Below are 13,536 nucleotides of genomic sequence, written 5' to 3'. Positions count from 1 at the left end.
ACTACCCGTCAAACGTTTTAGAACAGCCCAATTTTTCCAGTGTTTTTGTCACGGTTTGCGAGCCGTGTGTAAATTATCAAAGGACCCTTTATGCAGGCAGCTCAGATGCAAGTGAGTTTATTCATCACATGGTGATACAAACAGAAATGGCGAAGGTGAGCATGGAAACTAAGCAAAAACCTAAACTGGGAAAACTAACAGTACACGAATATGAAGAATTACACGAAGGGAAGACGAAAACACGGAACACAAGGGGTGGGAGCAAAGCACCACAACACATCACTATATAGTAGTGATGGGTCCAGCAACACTGATGCACCGACGCTTGTATCAAGCTCACAGAGCGAAACCTGTATCGGTGCGTGTGTCGCTTTAAGAAAAAGTCACGTGATCGATACAGCTGCTGTATCGCTCATTACCAACGCGCTAAACTGTGTTTAAAAGGTACCGCATCTGCATCTGTCAATGGGATGAGTCGCCACCAAAAAACCCCCCCAAAAAACCAAAATTACTCTCGCAAAGATAAAAAAAAAAAAAAAAAAACATCTCTCCATAACAAAATTGAGCTTGAAAGAAAAAAAAAAATGTTTCTGCTGTGTGGGATCATTTTGATCTTTTAACTGCAAATAAGGGAATAGTTTGTCTGTCTTTGTTTCAGTGTAATCTATCAGAATAGGAAAAACAGCAATGTGACTTGCAGTGTAAATTATTTATTTTCTATTCTGCTGAGCTTTGTTACACAATCAAAAGCACCTCCTCAGTGTTCAGGCATTACAGAACCAAACATGAAAATGAGGAGACAAACACACCGAGAATGAACACAGGTCGGCCTATATTGACACTGAACTGCTTTATCATCATTTTTTAATTAACATGCGTTTTATTATTTTGAAATCAAGCACCTAGGAAGTCTGTTCTGGACCATGCAGTCCTGAGTTTTATTATAACGGACTGCCAACCCCTTAGTATTGTGGAGAGTGTCGGAGAGAAACATTCCAAGATCAGAGGATCCTTTAACGTACTGGGGGAACAGGAAGACATCTTATCTGAACCTTTTCCACCTGGCTTTACAGTTTTTGTGTACCCCAGCTTCATCTGTGCCTCTGAATTTTCCAAAGCTGGGGAAATGCACCTTAGAACACACATGCATCAACACTACAATGAGCGGGCGGAGGGAGGTTTTGGAGTCTTCTCACACCCCCGTTCTCTGCGACAGGCACGTGCAGAGGGGGGGGGGGGCTAGAGGGGCTTGAGCACCCGCCCCTTTCCTGATGGGTGCCCAAGGTGCCCTTTTGTTGAGGCAACTTTTAAAAAAAAAAAAGTATTATTTTTTTTTAATGTGTGCGTGCGTGCGGTAAGAGAAACACAAGTTAACTCAGAGACACAGACTGATGCGACAAACCCAGTAAGTAGGTGTACAGCGTACACTGTAGTGTGTAGCACCCAGGAGTATTAGCTTATTACGTACACGTTGGTAAGCTGTCTTGTGGCAATTTGACGAACTGAAACAAACGAGCGTGCTGTGTGTGCAACAGCGCGACAAACATTACCTGTCCTTTTATTAACTGCACAAGTAGTGCTGGTCATAGCTGCTGGCTACCTGTGTAAGGCTGTCATGGGTCTGTAGCTCTGTCACCGTTTTAGTGAACATATTTAGTTTTAAAGTAAGTTACAGAGCATTTCCTGCCCTTCTGGGGGGATTATATTTCACTAAAAAACGATCTAATATACATGTCCACATAATTATGCATTATTATAATTATAATATATTAAAAACACGCTGTATTTTAAAGAACATACATTAAGATGCAGATTATATTAGATTTATATTTTAAATAAGACAAAATTTGGATTTTACAGCAGTAAAATGATTGTATCTCTATACATGTAATAAGCTTTGCCCTGCACAGAGTGGATAGTGAAACAAATGGAATCATCATAAATACATTATTTCATATTTATTACTTCCCCCTCCTCATTGCTTTATTATTGTAGCTCTAGTAATAAATAATAATGTAAGGATTCTGGATCAGCACCATGATGCCCATAGTATATACAGTATTCTGAAGAAGGTCTAAAATGTCAGTGTGTTGCACCAAAATATTTAAGTAATTATCAGTTTTAGTTCTTAGAGTGTACCTCAAAGCACACTGTGTTCTGTTGATCTTATGTGCTGCACAATAATGTTTAATATTTAGTATTTACTGTTATATTACTATATATCATTGTGATGTTGTTTATTGTATTGCTCTCGTTTTCTTCTGCTTGTTTTCTTTTTTCTTTCTCAACAGGTGATCCAGGTGATTGATGTATGTGTGTGTGTATATATATATATATATATATATATATATATATATATATTTTTTTTTTTTTTTTGTCTGCTTATTTAGTTGGTTTTTGTTTTTTTGCCCTTTATCCCTGTCCCAGGACACAGCTGGGAGTGATTGACAAGATGAGACAGAGGAAACGCAAACTAAACACACTGACATGAGACACGGACCTTCACCACAAAGCAGTAAATACATAGACTGAGGCTACGTCCACACGTACACGGGTATTTTTGAGAACGGAGATTTTCCGTTTTTGTTTTCAAAAATAATCCCGTCCACACGTAAAGGCAGAAATGAAGGAAAACACTGCTAGGAACATGCCAAAGCAACAGGTGGAGATATATTCCTAACCGTGCAGAAATGCTGGCCAATCAGAAGTCTAGAAGCCTCGGTGGGAAAAAGTAAACAAAGCTGGGGCATAGAAGGAGAACCAAGTCGTATGTGTGGAGGGACAGTAACTGTGTGTATATGTAATCATTTAAACACTGCAGAAAGTACAATTAACACTAATAGTATAATAATAGTACCTGAATTGTACGGAGCCCCTCTGATGACATGGTCCAAAAATAAATAAATTGTGGCCACAAAATACCCTCGAAATACTATTTTCGAGAGCACGAAATGGGTATAACGTGGCAACGAATTACGCATTTGTGGCAACATCATATTGATACAATTCCTGGACAGCTGCGTAGAGACACAAGCATGAGAGTAGGCTAAACCTATACACCGTGGACAGAGACGGTATGAGTGAGTTTTATTTTAGGCTGGGAATGAGCTACAATGCATTTTGAAAAGCCTGCAATGCAAGGAACCATTATTACGGAGAGACATTTAAACAGGATACTGAGAGCCCAGTTGCTTTACAGGGCCTGGACGCCGGGATAGATTTTATTGTCAACCAACTGCAAGGGCCTGGGAAGGATCACGGTTATTGGTCAAGTGTTTCGTGCCCACAAATTAGCATTTCGTGCGCACGAAGTAGTATTTTGTGGCCACAATTGATTTATTTTTTGGACCATGTCATCAGAGGGGCTCCGAAGAATTGGGATACAGCCTCTGAGATAGAAAGTGTGCGACCGTGAACTCGACTCTCTTTATGACACATACACACACAGACACACACACAGACACTTGTTTTCAGATTTTAGTGAGGACACCAAAAAGCCTCAAAAATATCCTCAAACTCGTGAGGACGGCCATTTTGTGGGACTCTATTAGCCCACATAGTAGCATACCAACTCTTTGTCCTCACAAACATGTCTAAACAGGTACACACACACACACAGACACACACACAAACAGGTTTGTCAGGTTCCTCGGCTCGTTCTCTGCGTTCAGTCCATTGAAGGTGATTATTGAGCCAATCACAGCTACAGAGCTCACTGTGACTCTTCTTCTCTCTACAGTCACACAAACAAACACACTCAGAGACTCTGACAGCAAAACTACAACAATGTGGTGTTAACACTCACCCTGCCTCAGCTCCACCGTCCTCCTGCTGCTCTGACGGAGGCTCAGCTGTTTCTCTTCCTGTTCCCACCTGCTCGGGTGGCTCCTCCCCTCTGCAGTTACAGGAAATCAGGTGTGTGTGTCTCTTGTTGAGACTGGTTCTTCCTGCTCTCTATCATCACATTGGGTGTTTCCAAATTCAGGGAGAGGATGCTTCGAATGCCACATTTGTAGGAAATTGTATCACATGGACGCGACGAAGGCTGTTCAAATTTGAAGTCTTCCAAATGCGTCCTTCATTTCCCTGAATTTGAAGGATGGGTCAGGTGTGTCCTTTGTGGCCCAACATATCCCAGGATTCATTGCGGGCCATACAGGAGATATTTTTCTGATAATGATAGTGATCGAAGTGGGAGTTAATGCAGGAGACGAACACTTTCAAATGTAAGTATATGAAAATCTGGTGGTGCAAAAGTTTTTATAGCGGGTGTGTTGTTAGGCTCTGGGCATCTGCATAGACATGTTCTTTTTTTGAGAATGTGAGGACAAACTTGAAAGAGAGACACTGTGAGAGTGGACACATCCACACTGCTGCTGCATCTGTGCTCACCACGATGGCCTCCTTCAGAGAGATGGAGGACTCACTCTGTCTTCTGGCTGATGTAAGTGTTCAGCTTTGAACAGCTGTCGTTCCAGCTGCTTTTAACTTTGTAGTTTCACATTTGTACAGACTTTATATTTTTTATAGACGTGTCATAAACCAGTCCTTAAATCATTTTCATTATCACAGATACAGTCTACACTCTGCATCATGAGCTGGTCAATATCGCAAAAGTTGTAATTCGTTTCATGTTTCATGTAAACTGCTCTGAGGTCACAGTGACACCAGCAGATGTAGTTACAGCCTCTCTGTCCCCACCATCCCGGCCCACGTAGACCGCAAAGGCCGGGTCCTCCGAAGGATGCAGCCGACGAATTGGAACACAGCTCATGTCTGACAGCAGTTTGAAGAGGAAATGGATTCTGTTCTGTTCTTCACTCATCACCTACCTGACAGCTGACACCTCACACCTGTTTCTCAGCTGCAGGTCAGACAGAAGGACACACAGAGGATGGAGGGAAGGAGGATGGATCTGCTAGTCTGAAAGTTGGTATGTCAGTTTCTGGTCAAGTTTTTGTTCAACAGGAAACATAAACAGAAGCAGGATTCATACCAGCCTCCACTTGAACAGCAGCCTGCTTAAACTGTCTGCGTGTCTCTAGCTGATCTCTGTCTCCTGCTGATGTCACAACGTCTCCGTTTTATTTGAACACTGGAGGTGAAGATGGCAGATTGTTGGCTAAAATGGATGTCTGTGGCATCCTGCATTTAATGTTCAGCATCTTTGTGAAAAACCCTTTAAAAGTTGTTTAACATGTCCAAAAATCCAAAACTGTTACAGATTACAAAGATGTTGTTTCTATGAGCTCAGGCTGTACTTGCTAGTTCACATTTCGGTAGTAATGTTGATGATGAGGATCATTATTTGTCATTGCTTTAGTTTTTATTCCACTGTTTCAAGGACATGCACTTAGTAGGGACAGCGGACTGGACAGGTCTTCAGTCTGTCTCGCTCTAAGACAGCTGGGTTAGGCTCCAGCGCCCCCGCGACCCTGAAAAGGATCAGCAGAAGTGGATGGATGGAGGGTCAGTTTGTCAACATTAGAAAAACAAACATACTACCTGCCTTAAATGTGAAATGGACGGGCTTTATGTTTGCTCGTTGTTTGCTAAAGAGACTTTTCTGCAGCATTTCTCTCCCGACTTCTTTGTAGCACCTTTCACTGTCACACATTTGATCTTTACAGCAGGGCTGTGCCATATCATATACCATACTATAGAATTTTGACATAGTAGCTATATAATGTTACTCCTACTTTATAGATCTCCATCACCCGATCCTCCGAAAACCTCTTGGAGTTGGCAGCACTCGACTGAGCCATTTTGTGCAGAAGAAGATTAAAATGATGCTTTAAACTCCAGATGTTATCTGAGCTCAGATCCTAAAGCCAGACCTCTGCATCTTCATTCTTGTGGAAAAGCAGAGCAGATGTTGTTTTCAGGAGGATGCTGCTATAATGGCTTTAGTTCCTTGCAGGTAATTATGACGACAGCAGAAGCAGCAGGAACAACAAACAGCCCAAACTAACAGACAAAATATTAATGAAAGTCCAACCCAATCTCCTCCATCCCCGTATCTTCCACTATTTGCATCTTCATCTGTGAAACCTGCAGAGCAGAAACAGTGTGTGGACAAAGTTAGCCGGTATGTAGACATGTTTGCTTTTGTTACAGGAGTTTGAAACACATCTGCAGCTCATTCAGAGGCTTTGGGGCCGTACACACTTCATTTTAAATCAGTACAGCCGATCTCACAGCTGCTGGATGTTTCTTTGAATCATAAGAACATTAAGACAAACAAGATGATCATGAAAATCATATTAATGATTGATTTGGCCTACGTTTGATGCTGAACTGCAGTAGCTCCTGACATTGTGCTTTTATTTCGTCTGGATTAGTTTGCAGCACTGCTGCACAGTTTACATTAAAGTGCACTTTTGCAGAGCAGACGACCCCCTGCACGACTGATGGGGTGAACCAAGGCCCTGCATCAGACAAAGAAGCATTATTTCAACTGTGAGTCATGCAAAGCAGCTCTAGTAGAGTCCTGTAAATGAACAGACTGGATCCCTGTAACGTACCACCTCAGTGACCAGTGGAAACATTCAAATGTTCAGGTAGTCATCCTAACTGACTTGGGGTTTCTGCCAGTGTGTTACAAGTGAAGCAGCTCGCCTGGTCTACACACTGGGACTCGTTTCTTTAAATCACCATTAATACAGTTTCAGCTGCTGACACATTCACTAGTGGGTAGTAATTAAAGCATGCTGCACCACTCATGAGTGCTATCATTCAGCACTCTCATTCATTTGTCTTAAAGCTGGTAATTAAACTCCCTGATGCCTCACTCTGTCTCACTCTTTTCTGTGTGTGAGAGAAAGAAGATGCAGCTGTGTTTCTAACAGCTGCTCTGGAGGAAGCCCTGCAACTCTAGAATCTCACCTGAATCTGTGACTGTGAGCTTGATGGAGTGCCTGAACTCCTTGATGACTCTCTCACCACAGATGCTGTGGTTGGTTGGTTCACTCACTATGTATTAACAGACCTCTCTGCATTGAATCATATCTGTTATTAATCTCTGTCTCGCTTCCACAGCATGTCTTCATCCTGTCTTCCTTCTCTCACCCCAACCGGTCAGCAGATGGCCCCGCCCCTCCCTGAGCCTGGTTCTGCTGGAGGTTTACGTTGAAACCAAGCACACCATTGTTTTTCTTGTGACATTACCAATAAGTTTGATGTGTCACATGGCCCTCTTCCTATTGAAAAAACAAAAGTTGTATCCAAGATGGCCGACTTCTAAATGGCCACCATGGTCACCACCCATCTTGAGGAGTTTGCCCCTCACATATACTAATGTGCCACAAACAGGACTTTAATATCACCAACCATTCCCATGTTATTACGGTGTATCCATATAAATGGCCCACCCTGTACTTACATTATAACCAATCCGCTCCTTTATCCCCACTTAAAATATTTTTACTGAACTATTGTAATATTTGCTGCCATTGCTGCTGTCCTCTTGGCCAACTTACTCTTACAAAAGACATGTTTAATGTTAATGAGATTTTTTTTTAACTAAATAAATAAAGGTTATATAAAAGTCGCTGCCAAAAACTGATCGCGGCTTCTACCTTGTTACACGAATGTTGTTTGTGGCTCAAGATGACTTTATGTCATCCATGAGGGAAGCATTTGACATATGTTTCACATATTATAGCCCAACAAGTTACTTATAGCAGTTTAAATACGAGCAATCACTTTTTGGCAAATACCAGAAATCAGTTTTTGGCAGACAATCACTTTTTGGCACAACACCGGTGTCTAGCAGGTTTTATATTTTAGAAAGTTTAAAGCTCAGCTTAATAGAAGTAGTGTGGTCGTGAGTTTTGCATAAACAAATTTGTGCAAACCTCAATGAAGTGAAGCAACATTATAAAGAAGAGCGAGCCTAAATGACTCCCCAATGATGTGAGAGACTGATAGTCATACAGAAAACAATGACTTTGAGCTGTTGCTGCTAAACGTGCTTCTACAAGCAACTGAATCTTGGAGTGTACTTTGGTTTGTCTGCTCATAAATTGGTGGTTCATGATGATAAATGAACTTCTGAACTGGTTTAACATCAGTGCAGTGGCTGGTCCATTCCTTGATGTATATGTCAACGTTCAAAATGAGCCATTTAAATCAGCTGTGTTGGATCAAGGACACATCTAAACCCTGCAGGACAGCGGCCCCGAGGCCTGGAGTTCCCACCCTCAGTGCAGTGGAAATAGTCTCGTGCCAGTCTTGGTGCTGCCTTTGAGTCTATATTGCCGAACACTGTGTGCACACATTTCTTTCCTTCCTAAACAAACACACATTTGTAAAGGAAAATTTAAATTGAACTCACAGTTGGCGGTTAATCGTTATATAGTTTAGATGTACACCGAGAGACGCATTTAGTGGGACTTTTACACCGCCACAGATTTTCTTCTTCTTTTTTGTTACATTATTGACATATACTAGATATTTTAACCTAAGCAGCAACAATCATGTCTCTGGTACAGGCACTTTCCACCATGCAGGTTAAGCTAAAATGTGACTTGAAACAAATTCTGGGTTTCCGTTCCATAAAGGTTCATTTCATCTGGTAAGTTAGCCCCTGAGGTAACAGTCTATGTGAACATAACATACTCACTGACTCACACTCAACTTGATTGATAGTGATTTCCTGAATTAGGCAAAGCGCACAGAGGAAATTCATTTGCATATGTTTGTTTTCACAATCACTGAAATCCAAGTTAGGCATGTTTCCCTTTGTTGTTGTTCTTGACACGAGTGCTTCAGTTATTTTCTCATCAGTATGTTAGGACAGAAAGGATTCTGTTGTGGATTTATGATCATCTCACGTGTGTCCATCTTTCAAACTCTTAGATTGTGTAGACATTAATGCAGCTGTCAGACTGTAGGCCAGTTTCTTTGCACTGTAAGCATTGATTGGATGCTACTGTAGCAATCAGTGCTTACACAAAACGTCCCTGCGTAAACCCTCAGACACACAACAAACAGATCAATAGTATCTGAAATTCAGAGTACGGATCTTTTTACACATTTCTCACAGAAAATCACCTAAATCGCTTTCGTGTGAGATGCACATCATGTTTGCCTCATAAAGACTTGCCCTGTATGTATTCATTTCTTTTGACTTTCACGTGGAATTGTCACCTAATATAACAGGTCCATCAGTAAATGGTGTCTATCTTCAGTTTCTGTCTCCTAGACTTTGTCCCTGTCAGGTTACAGCTGAATAGATAGTCATATCATGCAGAGACTGCATCGTACTATAATGCTCGTATGATCGCGTTTGTCATAAGTGGACTGGTCTTGTTGAAACTTTGCATAAACCTTGCCCAGTAAACTGTGAGTGCTAACATTTCTATGGCATATGCAAATACTTTAGACAAATCCCACAGTTGTCTATATTTGTATATTTGACAGTTTAATGAAGCATTTAGAAATCAAAGGTCAGATTAAAATGCTGTATCACAATAGAATGTGATATCACACAATACAATATTTTTAATATCACACACAGCATGAAAGTTTGCTAGTGTATATTATAAAAATATTACAGTATGTTGGTATAACTTTATCCCCTCCTAGTTTTTAAGATACAAATTTTGGCCCACACTGATTTGTGATCATATTCCTCTGTCCACTAAATGAAGATGGAGGCTCTGCTCTTTATTTCTGTGTTTCTCTGGAGAATCCTGGTAACATGATGGCTTTCTGTCTCTAAACACACACGAGCTTAACTCCGAATGAACATGATCAGAGTTCATTGAACCAACTCTGATCAGTCTTTTCTAAGGGTTTCAAGCCTTTCTTGTTCGAGCCTCTCTTTGTTGTTGCTACAGTTATGTGTAATTATTAATAGTATTGCAGATGTTAGCCTCTGCCTGCAGTGTTGATGTGGGTAAAGGCTTTAACCATGGATTAGCGGCAGGTCCCAGCTTGTAAATTGTGGAGCATTAATGCCCACTCCAGCTCCTTTAACCAAATATAAACAGTTGGGATGAGAGTTAGCTCAAGCCACTACAACAGCCAGCAAGAATGATCTGTTCATGCTAGCATTAACAGTGCCTATACACATAGCGACACACGGGGGAGGGGCCTAACTAATAACCAAGATGACTACAGGCTTGGAGGTGCTAAAAGTCAGATATACCAGGAGCAGTTTGGGCTTTAGAACAAATTTTGTGTAATTATAACAATATGTAATTTAGGAGCTGGTTACATATGATGCTGCTGATTTTTTAAATCGAATTTTTACGTTGCATTAATTTCTTTTTGTCAGACAGGGAATCAAACAAGTTCTGTTTTCTCGAATGAATCCCACTGTTATTTCTTTGTCCTACCAACAGGGATGTTTACATGGTATTCATGACTGCTGCACCTGATGACTTTCACAGCTTGAGGACTGCAAACATTTCCCAACAAGACATGAGTGGTGGGGTGATCGTTGGTATTCCTGATCAGGTGAGGATCTGTTCCCATCAAACCACCAAAACCAGTTGTTCAGGATGTTTACAGGATGAAGAATCCCCAGTTATTCTTTGTGGTTGGAATGTGCCTACATATGGCTGTGTGGGATTCTGGCTTACTTTAGGGTCGGAGCAGTTGGTATGTGGAGCAAATACTGACACAGTCAGAGTGGGCAAACCAGCAATAGGCTTGTTGTCATACCTGGAAGTCTGAAAGCTCCCGATGCTGGATGGTCTTTCTAGTTTTTAATGACAGGTCGTCTAACAAAGCTTCCATGAGGTGCTATAATGGAGACTGTCCTTTTCAAGGAGTTTCTCATGTCTTATCCTACTTTTTTCTTTTTTTTAATTAACAGGAGTGAGAATTTGAAATCCTCTATATTGACATGATTACATTTCTTCTATTAAATGAGAAGTACATTTTGAACACAGTATAGTGAACACAATATCCAAGAAGCTAAATCTGGTGAAATGGTTTCTTTAGCTGTCAGCTTGAAAGGCTGATTGGGGTATTTTTGTCACCTTGCATGCGGGTGGCATGGACACCCGACTTTTGTGTGCATTTATCAAAAAGCTTGGATGATTTTGAAGATCAGTGGCATTCAACTCATGATCAGCGTTCAAGTTTTCTTAAAATCTTGTAACATGATAACTAGAAAGAAGACAGCTAGGATTTTCAATCTGATCCATAGATGGATCTACTATGAAGCTGAGGGACAGCACTGCTTAAAAGATCCTTTTTAAATGACTCCAGCTGTCTGATTTAATGAGACCACGTGTGCTCAAGTTTCCTGCTCTGACTCGGCCTCAGAATGTCTAGAGGCAGAAATCAAGCACACTCAAAGGAAATAAGCGTATCAGTGGGCATGTGCTCAGCACGCAGAGTGGGAGTGACTAAAGGTGCCACTGCAGAGCATCACAGTTGTTTCGTGTGATTAAGTTGTGTGTTTATGAACCTGTGAGTGTTAGTCCTTTTGGCAGGATGACTCGCATGAAGCTGTTATAATTGTTTGTGCATGTTAAAGTTATGCCTCAGTTCTTTGATACCATGTTGGTAGGATTATTTGGCACTAAGTTAATAGCAGTGGCTGTAATCTCCCGCAGTCATTACATCCAGCGGTATTACAAATAAAGGACTTTTCTATTGTTTAGTTTAACTGTGGCTAGCTTGCCATGTCCGTGCCTTATGATTGGCAATTTGTATGACGTGCTATTTAGGCAATATATGAGCTATAGTGACCCCTTGTGGATATTGTGAGATATTGCTGTGTTGAGTACATTATGTTTTCAATTGTTTTTCTAGTTATTTGTGACTCTACTAATGATAAAATTGCCTGTTTCTGTTTCCAGAAAACCATTGCTCATAGTCCCACATACTATACAATGATAAGTTCAAGTATGGCTGTACCTAATTTGGATTAAGCCTGGCAAGCACTTTGATGTAAACATTTCTTCTGTGGGACTTAAAGACAGTTAACCCAACTCCTGGACTGCTGCAGTCTTCCTGACAGAAAGCTTAGGCCAGGCTTGTATGCCCAGTATATATATTCTATAACGTGTGTAACTACTTCGTTTAGTTGTTTTTGTTTGGATTTAGTTTTGTTGTTTTTCTTTTCAGTGTATTTCAGTGTCAGTAATTTGTGTAGTGCTCACTCACATTTTCAACTGGAAAAGACCTGCAATAGAAACGTATTTAGGAGCAAACAAGTGAATGAAAAGTTTGACATCATTAAGGCCAAACAGCACCTAGTTTTCAACAAAAACACATAACATAAGAGCAGCAGTGACGATGCAGCTGACACACATGAACCCATTTAAACTGGTCCCAGTGTTTTTAGCCTAACTTCAGTCTTGAACCATTGGGGCAAATGAAAAATTCCAGCAGTTCTTGAAAGCAGCAACTCTGTGCTTTTTTGTGATGTTAGGGACATTATGGTAACTCGAGGCAGAACACCATCCAAATCTTGGTAAATAACACATGAAAGAACAAAAGAAACAAACATGGTAAAAAGAAGCCAAACGTGTGATAACATTGTTCCATCACGCTCACTCACTATTCTCTCAACCTTTGCCTTCACGGGGCTGCTGCAACAATGTACCTGGGATTACCGTAATGATGCAAATATTAATGAAAAGTGCAGAGTTGCTGCTCTCAGGAATCATTGGACTTCTTTTAATTGAGGAAATGGATCAGGAGTTACGGTAGTTACAGATGTTTAATACAACCCTAGAAAAGAGCTTTCTGTAGTGCTGTGCGATACGGAAAGATTTTTTATGTATCCGATACAAGTAAATACAGGGCTGATATGATCTCTACTTTTTAATGTGGATGATGCATCATCAAAATGCCAAATTGTTTACATTTTCATGACCTTTACGTTGTTTTTTAGGGGGCTTCATCCTAATGATTATTAATGAGTTAAAACCGAGGACAGAAATAATAAAAGGATTTAGTTTGTAGCCCATAGTTTAAAAGCAGTAATCACACATTATCCCTTTCTTTAACAGCAACACAAAAGGATCATTATATTCCATTAAATCTGAGCCATATTATATTCAGTATATTTATTTTAATTTCAGTAAATGTTTTTATTTAAATGACATGTTTCAGTGAGATAAATGTGTTATTTCAAGGTCGTTGCATCATTTTTACTTTTTGAGTTGGCTAAAATAAGAATTAGCCAGTTGCACTTTAAAGTAATATAACCAACATATCGCCACAGTTATCTACCTGGATATTCTTCAGAGCATGCTTTCTTGCATGTGACAACAAGAGACCTCTCGGTTGTCTGGTGGAGCATTTAGCGCCTCGCTACATGTTTCCAAATCGGCATTTCTTCTCAGTGAAAGCTGTCCTAGAGAAGTAAAGCAAGTTTGTAAGTTTCTCTCTCAATGTTTGTAACGCATTCCCACGTTAAGCTTAACAACCGATATATGGAGCGACTGCCGCGCCTCCTCTCCCCCTCCCTCTCCTGCTGCTACTTCAATCATGAAACTAATCAATGATCAGCTGATCGCAAGTTCCGTCTCTCTTGTTTGTTTCCCACTTTGCGCCAGAAAGAGGAAA

The 13,536-nt window shown here is 40.6% G+C and overlaps 1 protein-coding gene and 1 long non-coding RNA gene across 2 annotated transcripts in view; one reads left to right on the top strand and one right to left on the bottom strand.

The window, feature by feature from the left end:
• Positions 1-13,536, bottom strand: part of LOC309701482 (uncharacterized protein) — a 2,150,955-nt gene that overhangs the window by 636,963 nt on the left and 1,500,456 nt on the right. The gene's annotated exons all lie outside the window — the stretch shown is intronic.
• On the top strand, positions 1,364-5,925 carry LOC309701620. The gene is made up of 3 exons (XR_014275181.1): positions 1,364-1,405; positions 2,292-2,309; positions 2,428-5,925. It is a non-coding gene; the product is annotated as an uncharacterized lncRNA (long non-coding RNA).

The sequence above is a fragment of the Aulonocara stuartgranti genome (genome assembly GCF_965226115.1).
Source record: "Aulonocara stuartgranti genome assembly, chromosome: 23".
Taxonomy (NCBI): Eukaryota; Metazoa; Chordata; class Actinopteri; order Cichliformes; family Cichlidae; genus Aulonocara; species Aulonocara stuartgranti.
Note: the sequence above shows the minus strand (reverse complement) of the source record. Positions and strands in the feature narration are given on the sequence as shown.